Source organism: Lathyrus oleraceus, chromosome 5 (genome assembly GCF_024323335.1).
Source record: "Lathyrus oleraceus cultivar Zhongwan6 chromosome 5, CAAS_Psat_ZW6_1.0, whole genome shotgun sequence".
NCBI lineage: Eukaryota > Viridiplantae > Streptophyta > Magnoliopsida > Fabales > Fabaceae > Lathyrus > Lathyrus oleraceus.
The window spans coordinates 6,171,858-6,189,610 of record NC_066583.1 but is presented as its reverse complement, the minus strand read 5'-3'; the positions used below and the strand labels follow the sequence as shown (position 1 = coordinate 6,189,610).

The window sequence follows — 17,753 nt, the reverse complement described above, 5'->3', positions numbered from 1 at the left end:
AGTGAGAGCTATTCAGGAAATGCCAGTCCCCCGTACGGAGAAAGAAGTCAGAGGTTTCTTGGGACGCTTGAACTACATTGCTCGATTTATCTCCCACTTGACCGCTACCTGCAAACCCATCTTCAAATTGCTGAGGAAAAACCAAGAAATGATATGGAATGACGAATGCCAAGAAGCTTTTGACAAAATCAAGAACTACCTCCAGGAACCTCCGATTCTGATACCACCAGTTGAAGGAAGACCTCTAATCATGTATCTGACCGTGTTAGAAAATTCAATGGGGTGCGTATTGGGGCAACATGACGAGTCTGGTCGAAAAGAGCATGCCATATACTACCTGAGCAAAAAGTTTACCGACTGTGAAACAAGATACTCACTGCTCGAGAGAACTTGCTGTGCTTTGGCCTGGGCTGCTCGCCGACTAAGACAGTATATGTTGAATCATACCACTTTGTTGATTTCTAGGATGGATCCCATCAAATACATGTTCGAGAAGCCTGCCCTCTCCGGAAGAATAGCGAGATGGCAGATGATCTTAACAGAGTATGATATCCAGTACACTACCCGGAAAGCAATCAAAGGAAGCGTGCTGGCTGATCATTTGGCTCATCAAGCGGTGGATGATTACCAATCTATGAATTTTGAGTTCCCGGATGAGGATGTCATGGTTGTTGCTGATAATGAAAAACCTAAACCAGATGAAGGACCCGAATGGGGATCCCGATGGACTATGGTTTTTGATGGATCTTCTAATGCATTGGGCCATGGTGTTGGGGTTGTACTCATTTCTCCTGAAGGTTACCATACGCCTCTCACTGCTAGACTATGTTTTCATTGTACCAACAATATGGCTGAGTATGAAGCGTGTATTTTTGGACTCAAAGCTGCTATAGATTGGCGAATCAAGTTTTTGAGTGTGTACGGAGATTCGGCCTTGGTAATCAGTCAGATCAAAGGGGAATGGGATACTAAACATCCAAATCTCGTCCCTTATCGAGAGCAGGTGATGACATTAATCCCATACTTCGAGGAGATTACATTCGAACACATTCCACGAGAAGAGAATCAGTTGGCAGACGCACTGGCTACCATGTCATCTATGTTCAGAGTCAGATGGGACGGTGAAGCTCCTAGGATCACTATTGAACGATTGGATGAACCAGCACACTGTTATGAACTTAACACTGAGGAGGTACAGGAGAAACCTTGGTTCCACGACGTAAAAAGATATTTAGAAGCTCAGGAATACCCTGAAGGGGCATCCATCAATGACAGAAGATTCCTGCGGAAGTTCTCCGCTAAATTCTTTCTGAGTAATGGAGTGTTATACAAACGTAATCATGATTCGACTCTGCTTCGCTGTGTGGATAGAAAGGAAGCAGAAAGGATTATGGAAGACATGCATGATGGTATTTTTGGGACTCATTCTAGTGGACATACAATGGCCAAGAAGATCCTGAGATCAGGGTATTATTGGTCTACCATGGAAGCTGATTGCCACCATCACTCCAGAACCTGTCACAAGTGCCAGGTCTATGCGGACAAAGTACATATGCCCCCTGCTCCATTGAACGTGTTAACAGCTCCTTGGCCCTTCGCAATGTGGGGCATCGATATGATTGGAGAGATTAAACCCACGGCTTCTAATGGACATCGCTTCATTCTCGTCGCTATTGATTACTTTACGAAGTGGGTGGAGGCAGCCTCATTCGCTTCTGTCACCAAGAATGTGGTGGCACGGTTCGTCAAGAATAGCCTTATTTGTCGGTATGGCATCCCTGAAAGGATTATCACTGACAATGGTACTAATTTGAACAACAAGATGATTACTGAACTCTGCACGCAGTTCAAAATTAAACACCATAACTCCTCTCCGTACCGGCCAAAGATGAATGGTGCCGTGGAGGCTGCTAATAAGAACATCAAGAGGATCATACAAAAGATGACAGTAACGTACAAAGACTGGCATGAGATGTTACCATTTGCTCTCCATGGTTATCGCACTTCAGTACGCACTTCGACAGGGGCAACTCCCTTCTCTTTAGTCTACGGAGCGGAAGCTGTTTTACCGGTGGAAGTCCAGATTCCCTCTCTGAGAATCATGAAAGAGGCGGGCTTAGACGAAGATGAATGGATTCAGACTCGACTCGATCAAATAAACTTGATTGATGAGAAGAGACTTGCGGCTGTTTGTCACGGGCAGATATATCAGAAGCGCATGACCAGGGCATTCAACAAAAAGGTCAAGAGACAAGTGTATCAAATTGGCGACTTGGTAATCAAACGCATCATCCTACCACAAACTGACCCCAGAGGCAAATGGACCCCCACATACGAAGGGCCATTTGTAGTTAAGAAGGTATTCTCGGGTGGAGCCGTGATACTCGCTACAATGGATGGTGAAGACTTCCCACATCCCGTGAACGCGGACATAGTTAAAAAATACTACGCATGAAAAAGACCCGCTAGATCGACGTATCTAGGCAAAAGTAAGGGCATCCCGGCGAACCAAAAGGGTTCGGGCAAAAATTAGGGATATATATAAAAAAAATGTACACCCGGCAAGTCGAAAACCTGAAAAGGTGGCTTGGGCAAAAAAGGGTATCCTGGTGGACTGAAAACCTGAAAAGGCGGTCCAGGCAAAAATTAGGGATTAAGGCGTATGACTATGTCCCGTTCTCAGTCAACTTTCATCCAAGTTCAAGGGACTGACCAAGCCAATCACTTCTATCCGACAACAGGGGATGAGATGCTTGAAGATATAATGGCAGTAGTAGACTTAAAATCAATAGGACTTTTTCTGCATAGCTTTCTCTTTGTTTTTGACAATTTCCTCTTACTAGGATTTCTGTCTCCTTGTACACAATTTGCCTGTTTATAGGCCTTCTTTCAAAAATCAATACAACCCTCTTTCAAAAAAGATGCTTTTGTTTTTTACTTTTCTGTTTTGGTTGCGTAAATGTCCATTGATTTAATTTGAATTAATATGTGCATTTGAATATGACCAATGTTTACCAAAATACATGCATAGAATAGCAATAGCAATTACTACCCTACTTCAGGATCAAGGAAAAGGTCTAATCATGCTTCCAATGAATCCACTACCAATTCTCTTCCCCCCAGCAAGCCTGTTTTTTTCCCCAGAAGAAGTTGGCAGTATTCCCCGGCACAGCCAGCTATTCCCCAACAGAGGTCGGCATCATCAGACAGATTGATCATCTCATCCATCCCCAGCCAGGCTCTGTTGAATATCTCTACCATCAGACAGAAATCAGAACCCCCAGCCGAGAGAGGGTCCTCAACACGAATATCTCCAATCAGTAGATGGGGATTTATTTTCCCCAGTAGAGTCCCCAAGCAGAACTTCTCATACGCATAACTCATTCATTGCATCATTTCACAGCATACGCATGCATACAACATTCGCATTTATTTTCGAAAGCATAAAACCTCTCATGCATCATGACATGGCATAAAGCTAACTTTTCTTTGCAGGTTAATTATCCTCCTGATATAGTCAAAGTAAAAGGCTCATTCAGGCAGACGCCTTTATCAATCACAGACAAGATTCAACTACATCTTTCAGATACACTCCATGACAACATCCATTCAGACATCCTCCTAGCGATGGCATCTTTAAGCCCATCCCAGACATTTATTGCAAGTACAACGTATACAGATACAGCCTAACATACGGTTCATTCTGATTCAGCTCAACATATGACTCCTTCGACTCAGATACGATCTAGCGTACGATCCATTCTGACCTTCTTCAACTCAATTACAGTCTAATGCACGACCAAGTTAGACCTTCATCTTCCCAGGTGCTACCTTCGGACAGGTACATTCCTGAATGGTAGTCTGGTATACGGCTACTCCTTTGCTCAGGTGCTACCTTCGGACAGGTACATTCCTGAATGGTAGTCTGGTATACGGCTACTCCTTTGCTCAGGTGCTACCTTCGGACAGGTACATTCCTGAATGGTAGTCTGGTATACGGCTACTCCTTTGCTCAGGTGCTACCTTCGGACAGGTACATTCCTGAATGGTAGTCTGGTATACGGCTACTCCTTTGCTCAGGTGCTACCTTCGGACAGGTACATTCCTGAATGGTAGTCTGGTATACGGCTACTCCTTTGCTCAGGTGCTACCTTCGGACAGGTACATTCCTGAATGGTAGTCTGGTATACGGCTACTCCTTTGCTCAGGTGCTACCTTCGGACAGGTACATTCCTGAATGGTAGTCTGGTATACGACTACTCCCTCTTCAAGCAGATTCAGCCTAACGGACGACTCATTCTGCAACTCAGAACCGATCTGGCGTACGATCCGTTCTGATCTTTCATCCCCATCAAAGTCACCTGCCTAACGAACAGCTCACTCTGGTATTCAGATACGGTCCAGTGTATGACCCATTCTGATCCCTTATCCCCAGCAATATATAGCATACTCTGACTCCCCAGCAAAGTCAACAGCAGGATGGATGATTCACTATACGGTCTAGTGTATGACCCGGTATGACATCCATGTCTTCAGACATCGTCTAACGTACGACACAATCTGGAAATCTCCTCATCAAACTACCTGGATGGCATCTTTAAGCCCATCTCCACCAAGACTAATTGGCAAGTGCAAATTTTTGGGGCATTCTAGTGTTCAATAATCTTTCACCTCCAGACCACGAACGACACATACCATTCTACTCTCTCGGTTCAAGAATATTGAACAGGGGCAGCTGTCATACCCCAAAATTTGCCCATTAATATTTCAAGACGTTTCAGGGCACTCCGACTCATTTTATGACACTTAAAGGAACAAAGGCCCAGCTCGCGAATGACCCAAATTGGCCTACTTGCTACACGCTCACCTAGTGATAATATGAAAGTGGTTTATTTGGAAGCGGAGGAAAAGGGGTGCAAAAAGGAAAGAAAACGATCCAAACAGCAAAGCCCAACCCAAAGTACAAGAACACGGGTGTGGCATCTGCGACGAGCGTCACAGAGGCTGTGACGAGCGTCACGCCTCGCACACCCCTGTGACGGGCGTCACACATGGTGTGACGAACGTCACACCATTCCCCTACTTTTTGGGCGCAGATAATGCTTCGGAGACTTGAAGATCCGTTGGGCCCTAGATCCACGCGCGCGTTGAAGACCTTTTTTGGCTGCAGGCATGACCTAATGACAACAATATAAATAGCCGCCTTGAAAACCTAAAAGGAGAGCTTTTGCCGAGATTCTTTTTCCTTTACCGTTTTCGCCTTTGCATTTTCTCTTCTTTTCCAGCAGCTTAGGCATTGTGTTTTACAAGTGCTACACTATTTCTTTTGCAATTCCTGATTCCCTTTTGGTATTTAGTTGATTCTTTTTGCACAATAGTTTCTACAACGGAAACTATTGTGTGCCTTTTTACCGAATCTAATCTTACGGCGGCAGCAAGGTCACCTCCGCTCAATTCTATCCGATCGGCCAATTCAAGGTTGCGACTCAATTGCAAACAGGTTTGCGTTACTATTATCGCTTTATGTTCCTAATTCACATGTGATATCATAATTGAGATTCATAAATATATTTGAGGCCTTGCATGTAACTTAAGTCTGCCTGGATACTTTGAATTGTTGTAATGGATGCCGTTGTTTTATCATAACCATGCTTTGTTTACCTATTACTTTGGTGCAACTCTCGATTGCATCCTGATTTGGTATTCTAACCCGTTTGCTGAATTTTGCAAAGGTTCATATGTCCCAGGAAAAGATTGCTGTTTAGGTCTTCCACTTTATTTGTGGGATACCCTTGTGGAGACTCACCTTAAGTGGCCTAATTAATTTTAATGTGTTAATTTTAATGTCTTAATTTTAATATATTAATTTTAATGCATTGATTTTAGTATGGACTTAATTACTTAATTGACTTTAAAATATGACCTTTAAATAAGTGATCTTGGACCTCTTTTTGCTGCCTTACGGTACTACGGTATAACGGTCATGTCCCGCGAATGTGGGGATACACTTAGCAATGGCCCTTCGATTAAATCATCATAGAATAAATTATAGTCCCTCGGACGTTGCCTTCGAAAATACCATTTTTGTCCCTCGATGACCCTTCGGTATAGCCTACGGTTAAATGATGATAGTCCCTTCGAATGCTAAGGTATCCTCACAACTGTTGCCTTCAATGACCTATCGATGACCCTACGATGACCCTTCTACGTCCGCAGGATAAAACCCCTTACTTCTCAATAGTAAGGACAGTTTTACCCTCATAAGGATGGGAAATGCCCGGAAAGACCTCGGACAGGTGTAACCTTAATTGCTCATTCATAATAAAAAATGCTTTTCACACCCCACACCTTTCAAACATCCTTTTTTAGAAAATCACCACTTAGCATACATCCGTACTAGGATCATTGCCAAGTTATATTTTTCTAAACCATTTTCAAAATTAAAGGGATAACCACTTTGTATACATTCATGCAAGAATCATTACAAAGTTAAATTCTCATTTTCAAAACATCTTTCATACATTTCTCAACCACTTTTTCAAACCTAGAAAACATAAATGATTGAGCAATTAAGAGCCCATGGATAACCATGGATACGAAGGGTGCCTAACACCTTCCCTTTGTATAAAGTACCTCCCGAACCTAAGAATTTAAAATTAAGGTCTTTCCTGTTCTTTTCCACCTTTCCTTATGGGATAAAAGAAAAGTCGGTGGCGACTCTTGCTAACCGCGACATTGCGATTACAAATCCGATAAAGTCCAGTTCACCGTATGACACACACGTATTAAGAAATATAATATTTATGGTATAAAAAAGAGAAATTATGAAGAATTTTACAAAATTATCTTTCATTAATGGTATTGGAAAAACAAATTGACATAATTAAAAAGAGAGAGAATAATAAATATTTAAGGGTATAATAGGAAAAATAACATTAATGATTTATTGATATAATAAAATGACTTACATTGTTGTACAAAATATTTTCCCAAAACAACTTTTAATAAAAAACGGTGGAAGTATACATTAATATAGTTTCTTTGAAGTATAATAAACTTATGGGTTAATACCTTTTGGGGTCTCGTAAAATGTCCTAAGGATAAATTTTGGTCACATAATTTTATGAAGGATCATTTAAGTTCCTCAATTATTTAAAATGTATGACATTTTTGCTTATGGTATAAATAGTCGGTCACATCCAATAATGTGTCTATGTGACAATTATGTAATTTTATTTTGTTATCATAGAAACCCTTGTGTATGCCCCCATAAAAAATGATTAAAAAAATCGAATTCATTAACCCAAACCCATAATTTACAAATATAAAACTCAGATACTCAAAACCATCCCTACAAATCAAAATTTGTCACAGAAAATAATTTATTATTAGTTTTTCTGTGTCGCCGATGCTCACGTCATTTCTCTTGTTGCTTGAATATTTCCATAACACGAACTAGAGAAACCAATGTCAAGTTGTTAGTGTCAGATTTCAGACCCCTTTACGATGGGAAACAATACGTAGCCAAATTTAAAGAAAAATAAGTTTTTTGTGAGGTATTGGGGCAACATATGGCCGTGGTTATATTGCTTTGAAGGATGTCTGCGATGGGAGACCAGAATACTTAATTGGTTTATTTTTCCATTTTAATGTTGTTTCCAATTTAGTTTGTGAAGCTAATCATTGGTTATTGAGGACTTGTTTGAAAAGGGAAGGCGAAATCTTCATATATGATAATAGATAAATGTTCCATTTTTTGTTTATGGATAGAGAGAGAACTGAAATGAGTTTCTAACCTATACATAATATAAAGCACCCCACATTTAAATCTCAAACAACATGATTTTGTGTATGGAGGTGGGAGAAGTGGTTAATGGGTTTAACTTCTAGATGGACATAATGGTAGTTGCCATTTCATTTTGTTTAATAAATATTATATGATAATGAGAAATTTCAAACTATCTGTATATTTTATGACGCATAATTTGAATTTAATATTTAAATTCCAAAATATATCTTATAGTGACCAATTTGTTCGTCACTAAATCACTCACTGAAGTGTCAATGTCACTCAATACTTACTTGGATGCCAATGAGACGTATTTAATAATGATTAAGGAAAATGAAAAAAAAGAAAAAAAATATGGTTTGGCTTGTAAATTTAAGGTATTATTGTGATCCTTATTAAGTTATTAACCTAAAACAAATAAAGCTAGAAAAGAGAGGACACATTTTTTTTCTCCATTTCAAAATAAGTATGATTTTTTAACAAAATTAATTTTTAAATTTAATTAAACTTGCAAATTAGAGGAACAAACTCTATAGAATTGGGCAAACATGTAGTCAATATGTCTGAGTGGTTAAGGAGATAGACTTGAAATCTATTGGGCTTCGCCCGCGCAGGTTCGAACCCTGCTGTTGACGAATTTTTTATTATAGAACAAGAGTATCTAAAAACAATAATCTCAAAAATGAAAATGAAAATTAATTAAAATAAGTTTTATTGAGAATTAAATCTACTATTTTTCAAAATTAGTTACATATTTAGTTATAAGATATACTCCCTCTGTTTTTTATTATAAGTCGTTTTTGACCTTTCACACTGTCATACCCCAAAATTTGCCCATTAATATTTCAAGACGTTTCAGGGCACTCCGACTCATTTTATGACACTTAAAGGAACAAAGGCCCAGCTCGCGAATGACCCAAATTGGCCTACTTGCTACACGCTCACCTAGTGATAATATGAAAGTGGTTTATTTGGAAGCGGAGGAAAAGGGGTGCAAAAAGGAAAGAAAACGATCCAAACAGCAAAGCCCAACCCAAAGTACAAGAACACGGGTGTGGCATCTGTGACGAGCGTCACAGAGGCTGTGACGAGCGTCACGCCTCGCACACCCCTGTGACGGGCGTCACACATGGTGTGACGAACGTCACACCATTCCCCTACTTTTTGGGCGCAGATAATGCTTCGGAGACTTGAAGATCCGTTGGGCCCTATATCCACGCGCGCGTTGAAGACCTTTTTTGGCAGCAGGCATGACCTAATGACAACAATATAAATAGCCGCCTTGAAAACCTAAAAGGAGAGCTTTTGCCGAGATTCTTTTTCCTTTACCGTTTTCGCCTTTGCATTTTCTCTTCTTTTCCAGCAGCTTAGGCATTGTGTTTTACAAGTGCTACACTATTTCTTTTGCAATTCCTGATTCCCTTTTGGTATTTAGTTGATTCTTTTTGCACAATAGTTTCTACAACGGAAACTATTGTGTGCCTTTTTACTGAATCTAATCTTACGGCGGCAGCAAGGTCACCTCCGCTCAATTCTATCCGATCGGCCAATTCAAGGTTGCGACTCAATTGCAAACAGGTTTGCGTTACTATTATCGCTTTATGTTCCTAATTCACATGTGATATCATAATTGAGATTCATAAATATATTTGAGGCCTTGCATGTAACTTAAGTCTGCCTGGATACTTTGAATTGTTGTAATGGATGCCGTTGTTTTATCATAACCATGCTTTGTTTACCTATTACTTTGGTGCAACTCTCGATTGCATCCTGATTTGGTATTCTAACCCGTTTGCTGAATTTTGCAAAGGTTCATATGTCCCAGGAAAAGATTGCTGTTTAGGTCTTCCACTTTATTTGTGGGATACCCTTGTGGAGACTCACCTTAAGTGGCCTAATTAATTTTAATGTGTTAATTTTAATGTCTTAATTTTAATATATTAATTTTAATGCATTGATTTTAGTATGGACTTAATTACTTAATTGACTTTAAAATATGACCTTTAAATAAGTGATCTTGGACCTCTTTTTGCTGCCTTACGGTACTACGGTATAACGGTCATGTCCCGCGAATGTGGGGATACACTTAGCAATGGCCCTTCGATTAAATCATCATAGAATAAATTATAGTCCCTCGGACGTTGCCTTCGAAAATACCATTTTTGTCCCTCGATGACCCTTCGGTATAGCCTACGGTTAAATGATGATAGTCCCTTCGAATGCTAAGGTATCCTCACAACTGTTGCCTTCAATGACCTATCGATGACCCTACGATGACCCTTCTACGTCCCCAGGATAAAACCCCTTACTTCTCAATAGTAAGGACAGTTTTACCCTCATAAGGATGGGAAATGCCCGGAAAGACCTCGGACAGGTGTAACCTTAATTGCTCATTCATAATAAAAAATGCTTTTCACACCCCACACCTTTCAAACATCCTTTTTTAGAAAATCACCACTTAGCATACATCCGTACTAGGATCATTGCCAAGTTATATTTTTCTAAACCATTTTCAAAATTAAAGGGATAACCACTTTGTATACATTCATGCAAGAATCATTACAAAGTTAAATTCTCATTTTCAAAACATCTTTCATACATTTCTCAACCACTTTTTCAAACCTAGAAAACATAAATGATTGAGCAATTAAGAGCCCATGGATAACCATGGATACGAAGGGTGCCTAACACCTTCCCTTTGTATAAAGTACCTCCCGAACCTAAGAATTTAAAATTAAGGTCTTTCCTGTTCTTTTCCACCTTTCCTTATGGGATAAAAGAAAAGTCGGTGGCGACTCTTGCTAACCGCGACATTGCGATTACAAATCCGATAAAGTCCAGTTCACCGTATGACACACACGTATTAAGAAATATAATATTTATGGTATAAAAAAGAGAAATTATGAAGAATTTTACAAAATTATCTTTCATTAATGGTATTGGAAAAACAAATTGACATAATTAAAAAGAGAGAGAATAATAAATATTTAAGGGTATAATAGGAAAAATAACATTAATGATTTATTGATATAATAAAATGACTTACATTGTTGTACAAAATATTTTCCCAAAACAACTTTTAATAAAAAACGGTGGAAGTATACATTAATATAGTTTCTTTGAAGTATAATAAACTTATGGGTTAATACCTTTTGGGGTCTCGTAAAATGTCCTAAGGATAAATTTTGGTCACATAATTTTATGAAGGATCATTTAAGTTCCTCAATTATTTAAAATGTATGACATTTTTGCTTATGGTATAAATAGTCGGTCACATCCAATAATGTGTCTATGTGACAATTATGTAATTTTATTTTGTTATCATAGAAACCCTTGTGTATGCCCCCATAAAAAATGATTAAAAAAATCGAATTCATTAACCCAAACCCATAATTTACAAATATAAAACTCAGATACTCAAAACCATCCCTACAAATCAAAATTTGTCACAGAAAATAATTTATTATTAGTTTTTCTGTGTCGCCGATGCTCACGTCATTTCTCTTGTTGCTTGAATATTTCCATAACACGAACTAGAGAAACCAATGTCAAGTTGTTAGTGTCAGATTTCAGACCCCTTTACGATGGGAAACAATACGTAGCCAAATTTAAAGAAAAATAAGTTTTTTGTGAGGTATTGGGGCAACATATGGCCGTGGTTATATTGCTTTGAAGGATGTCTGCGATGGGAGACCAGAATACTTAATTGGTTTATTTTTCCATTTTAATGTTGTTTCCAATTTAGTTTGTGAAGCTAATCATTGGTTATTGAGGACTTGTTTGAAAAGGGAAGGCGAAATCTTCATATATGATAATAGATAAATGTTCCATTTTTTGTTTATGGATAGAGAGAGAACTGAAATGAGTTTCTAACCTATACATAATATAAAGCACCCCACATTTAAATCTCAAACAACATGATTTTGTGTATGGAGGTGGGAGAAGTGGTTAATGGGTTTAACTTCTAGATGGACATAATGGTAGTTGCCATTTCATTTTGTTTAATAAATATTATATGATAATGAGAAATTTCAAACTATCTGTATATTTTATGACGCATAATTTGAATTTAATATTTAAATTCCAAAATATATCTTATAGTGACCAATTTGTTCGTCACTAAATCACTCACTGAAGTGTCAATGTCACTCAATACTTACTTGGATGCCAATGAGACGTATTTAATAATGATTAAGGAAAATGAAAAAAAAGAAAAAAAATATGGTTTGGCTTGTAAATTTAAGGTATTATTGTGATCCTTATTAAGTTATTAACCTAAAACAAATAAAGCTAGAAAAGAGAGGACACATTTTTTTTCTCCATTTCAAAAATAAGTATGATTTTTTAACAAAATTAATTTTTAAATTTAATTAAACTTGCAAATTAGAGGAACAAACTCTATAGAATTTGGGCAAACATGTAGTCAATATGTCTGAGTGGTTAAGGAGATAGACTTGAAATCTATTGGGCTTCGCCCGCGCAGGTTCGAACCCTGCTGTTGACGAATTTTTTATTATAGAACAAGAGTATCTAAAAACAATAATCTCAAAAATGAAAATGAAAATTAATTAAAATAAGTTTTATTGAGAATTAAATCTACTATTTTTCAAAATTAGTTACATATTTAGTTATAAGATATACTCCCTCTGTTTTTTATTATAAGTCGTTTTTGACCTTTCACACTGTCATACCCCAAAATTTGCCCATTAATATTTCAAGACGTTTCAGGGCACTCCGACTCATTTTATGACACTTAAAGGAACAAAGGCCCAGCTCGCGAATGACCCAAATTGGCCTACTTGCTACACGCTCACCTAGTGATAATATGAAAGTGGTTTATTTGGAAGCGGAGGAAAAGGGGTGCAAAAAGGAAAGAAAACGATCCAAACAGCAAAGCCCAACCCAAAGTACAAGAACACGGGTGTGGCATCTGTGACGAGCGTCACAGAGGCTGTGACGAGCGTCACGCCTCGCACACCCCTGTGACGGGCGTCACACATGGTGTGACGAACGTCACACCATCCCCTACTTTTTGGGCGCAGATAATGCTTCGGAGACTTGAAGATCCGTTGGGCCCTATATCCACGCGCGCGTTGAAGACCTTTTTGGCAGCAGGCATGACCTAATGACAACAATATAAATAGCCGCCTTGAAAACCTAAAAGGAGAGCTTTTGCCGAGATTCTTTTTCCTTTACCGTTTTCGCCTTTGCATTTTCTCTTCTTTTCCAGCAGCTTAGGCATTGTGTTTTACAAGTGCTACACTATTTCTTTTGCAATTCCTGATTCCCTTTTGGTATTTAGTTGATTCTTTTTGCACAATAGTTTCTACAACGGAAACTATTGTGTGCCTTTTTACTGAATCTAATCTTACGGCGGCAGCAAGGTCACCTCCGCTCAATTCTATCCGATCGGCCAATTCAAGGTTGCGACTCAATTGCAAACAGGTTTGCGTTACTATTATCGCTTTATGTTCCTAATTCACATGTGATATCATAATTGAGATTCATAAATATATTTGAGGCCTTGCATGTAACTTAAGTCTGCCTGGATACTTTGAATTGTTGTAATGGATGCCGTTGTTTTATCATAACCATGCTTTGTTTACCTATTACTTTGGTGCAACTCTCGATTGCATCCTGATTTGGTATTCTAACCCGTTTGCTGAATTTTGCAAAGGTTCATATGTCCCAGGAAAAGATTGCTGTTTAGGTCTTCCACTTTATTTGTGGGATACCCTTGTGGAGACTCACCTTAAGTGGCCTAATTAATTTTAATGTGTTAATTTTAATGTCTTAATTTTAATATATTAATTTTAATGCATTGATTTTAGTATGGACTTAATTACTTAATTGACTTTAAAATATGACCTTTAAATAAGTGATCTTGGACCTCTTTTTGCTGCCTTACGGTACTACGGTATAACGGTCATGTCCCGCGAATGTGGGGATACACTTAGCAATGGCCCTTCGATTAAATCATCATAGAATAAATTATAGTCCCTCGGACGTTGCCTTCGAAAATACCATTTTTGTCCCTCGATGACCCTTCGGTATAGCCTACGGTTAAATGATGATAGTCCCTTCGAATGCTAAGGTATCCTCACAACTGTTGCCTTCAATGACCTATCGATGACCCTACGATGACCCTTCTACGTCCCCAGGATAAAACCCCTTACTTCTCAATAGTAAGGACAGTTTTACCCTCATAAGGATGGGAAATGCCCGGAAAGACCTCGGACAGGTGTAACCTTAATTGCTCATTCATAATAAAAAATGCTTTTCACACCCCACACCTTTCAAACATCCTTTTTAGAAAATCACCACTTAGCATACATCCGTACTAGGATCATTGCCAAGTTATATTTTTCTAAACCATTTTCAAAATTAAAGGGATAACCACTTTGTATACATTCATGCAAGAATCATTACAAAGTTAAATTCTCATTTTCAAAACATCTTTCATACATTTCTCAACCACTTTTTCAAACCTAGAAAACATAAATGATTGAGCAATTAAGAGCCCATGGATAACCATGGATACGAAGGGTGCCTAACACCTTCCCTTTGTATAAAGTACCTCCCGAACCTAAGAATTTAAAATTAAGGTCTTTCCTGTTCTTTTCCACCTTTCCTTATGGGATAAAAGAAAAGTCGGTGGCGACTCTTGCTAACCGCGACATTGCGATTACAAATCCGATAAAGTCCAGTTCACCGTATGACACACACGTATTAAGAAATATAATATTTATGGTATAAAAAGAGAAATTATGAAGAATTTTACAAAATTATCTTTCATTAATGGTATTGGAAAAACAAATTGACATAATTAAAAAGAGAGAGAATAATAAATATTTAAGGGTATAATAGGAAAATAACATTAATGATTTATTGATATAATAAAATGACTTACATTGTTGTACAAAATATTTTCCCAAAACAACTTTTAATAAAAAACGGTGGAAGTATACATTAATATAGTTTCTTTGAAGTATAATAAACTTATGGGTTAATACCTTTTGGGGTCTCGTAAAATGTCCTAAGGATAAATTTTGGTCACATAATTTTATGAAGGATCATTTAAGTTCCTCAATTATTTAAAATGTATGACATTTTTGCTTATGGTATAAATAGTCGGTCACATCCAATAATGTGTCTATGTGACAATTATGTAATTTTATTTTGTTATCATAGAAACCCTTGTGTATGCCCCCATAAAAAATGATTAAAAAAATCGAATTCATTAACCCAAACCCATAATTTACAAATATAAAACTCAGATACTCAAAACCATCCCTACAAATCAAAATTTGTCACAGAAAATAATTTATTATTAGTTTTTCTGTGTCGCCGATGCTCACGTCATTTCTCTTGTTGCTTGAATATTTCCATAACACGAACTAGAGAAACCAATGTCAAGTTGTTAGTGTCAGATTTCAGACCCCTTTACGATGGGAAACAATACGTAGCCAAATTTAAAGAAAAATAAGTTTTTTGTGAGGTATTGGGGCAACATATGGCCGTGGTTATATTGCTTTGAAGGATGTCTGCGATGGGAGACCAGAATACTTAATTGGTTTATTTTTCCATTTTAATGTTGTTTCCAATTTAGTTTGTGAAGCTAATCATTGGTTATTGAGGACTTGTTTGAAAAGGGAAGGCGAAATCTTCATATATGATAATAGATAAATGTTCCATTTTTTGTTTATGGATAGAGAGAGAACTGAAATGAGTTTCTAACCTATACATAATATAAAGCACCCCACATTTAAATCTCAAACAACATGATTTTGTGTATGGAGGTGGGAGAAGTGGTTAATGGGTTTAACTTCTAGATGGACATAATGGTAGTTGCCATTTCATTTTGTTTAATAAATATTATATGATAATGAGAAATTTCAAACTATCTGTATATTTTATGACGCATAATTTGAATTTAATATTTAAATTCCAAAATATATCTTATAGTGACCAATTTGTTCGTCACTAAATCACTCACTGAAGTGTCAATGTCACTCAATACTTACTTGGATGCCAATGAGACGTATTTAATAATGATTAAGGAAAATGAAAAAAATGAAAAAAAATATGGTTTGGCTTGTAAATTTAAGGTATTATTGTGATCCTTATTAAGTTATTAACCTAAAACAAATAAAGCTAGAAAAGAGAGGACACATTTTTTTCTCCATTTCAAAAATAAGTATGATTTTTTAACAAAATTAATTTTTAAATTTAATTAAACTTGCAAATTAGAGGAACAAACTCTATAGAATTTGGGCAAACATGTAGTCAATATGTCCGAGTGGTTAAGGAGATAGACTTGAAATCTATTGGGCTTCGCCCGCGCAGGTTCGAACCCTGCTGTTGACGAATTTTTTATTATAGAACAAGAGTATCTAAAAACAATAATCTCAAAAATAAAAATGAAAATTAATTAAAATAAGTTTTATTGAGAATTAAATCTACTATTTTTCAAAATTAGTTACATATTTAGTTATAAGATATACTCCCTCTGTTTTTTATTATAAGTCGTTTTTGACTTTTCACACGTATTAAGAAATATAATATTTATGGTATAAAAAGAGAAATTATGAAGAATTTTACAAAATTATCTTTCATTAATGGTATTGGAAAAACAAATTGACATAATTAAAAAGAGAGAGAATAATAAATATTTAAGGGTATAATAGGAAAAATAACATTAATGATTTATTGATATAATAAAATGACTTACATTGTTGTACAAAATATTTCCCAAAACAACTTTTAATAAAAAACGGTGGAAGTATACATTAATATAGTTTCTTTGAAGTATAATAAACTTATGGGTTAATACCTTTTGGGGTCTCGTAAAATGTCCTAAGGATAAATTTTGGTCACATAATTTTATGAAGGATCATTTAAGTTCCTCAATTATTTAAAATGTATGACATTTTTGCTTATGGTATAAATAGTCGGTCACATCCAATAATGTGTCTATGTGACAATTATGTAATTTTATTTTGTTATCATAGAAACCCTTGTGTATGCCCCCATAAAAAATGATTAAAAAATCGAATTCATTAACCCAAACCCATAATTTACAAATATAAACTCAGATACTCAAACCATCCCTACAAATCAAAATTTGTCACAGAAAATAGTTTATTATTAGTTTTTCTGTGTCGCCGATGCTCACGTCATTTCTCTTGTTGCTTGAATATTTCCATAACACGAACTAGAGAAACCAATGTCAAGTTGTTAGTGTCAGATTTCAGACCCCTTTACGATGGGAAACAATACGTAGCCAAATTTAAAGAAAAATAAGTTTTTTATGAGGTATTCTGGCAACATATGGCCGTGGTTATATTGCTTTGAAGGATGTCTGCGATGGGAGACCAGAATACTTAATTGGTTTATTTTTCCATTTTAATGTTGTTTCCAATTTAGTTTGTGAAGCTAATCATTGGTTATTGAGGACTTGTTTGAAAAGGAAAGGCGAAATCTTCATATATGATAATAGATAAATGTTCCATTTTTTGTTTATGGATAGAGAGAGAACTGAAATGAGTTTCTAACCTATACATAATATAAAGCACCCCACATTTAAATCTCAAACAACATGATTTTGTGTATGGAGGTGGGAGAAGTGGTTAATGGGTTTAACTTCTAGATGGACATAATGGTAGTTGTCATTTCATTTTGTTTAATAAATATTATATGATAATGAGAAATTTCAAACTATCTGTATATTTTATGACGCATAATTTGAATTTAATATTTAAATTCCAAATATATCTTATAGTGACCAATTTGTTCGTCACTAAATCACTCACTGAAGTGTCAATGTCACTCAATACTTACTTGGATGCCAATGAGACGTATTTAATAATGATTAAGGAAAATGAAAAAAAAAGAAAAAAAATATGGTTTAGCTTGTAAATTTAAGGTATTATTGTGATCCTTATTAAGTTATTAACCTAAAACA

The 17,753-nt window shown here is 36.6% G+C and overlaps 3 non-coding genes across 3 annotated transcripts; all 3 read left to right on the top strand.

Moving 5' to 3' along the window:
• Nucleotides 1–8,342: 8,342 nt before the first annotated feature.
• TRNAS-UGA (transfer RNA serine (anticodon UGA)) lies at nucleotides 8,343–8,424 on the top strand. Its single transcript has one exon. It is a non-coding gene; the product is annotated as a tRNA-Ser (tRNA).
• A 3,787-nt stretch (nucleotides 8,425–12,211) lies between these two features.
• TRNAS-UGA (transfer RNA serine (anticodon UGA)) lies at nucleotides 12,212–12,293 on the top strand. Its single transcript has one exon. It is a non-coding gene; the product is annotated as a tRNA-Ser (tRNA).
• Nucleotides 12,294–16,074: 3,781 nt separating this feature from the next.
• On the top strand, nucleotides 16,075–16,156 carry TRNAS-UGA (transfer RNA serine (anticodon UGA)). Its single transcript has one exon. It is a non-coding gene; the product is annotated as a tRNA-Ser (tRNA).
• The last annotated feature ends 1,597 nt before the right edge of the window (nucleotides 16,157–17,753 follow it).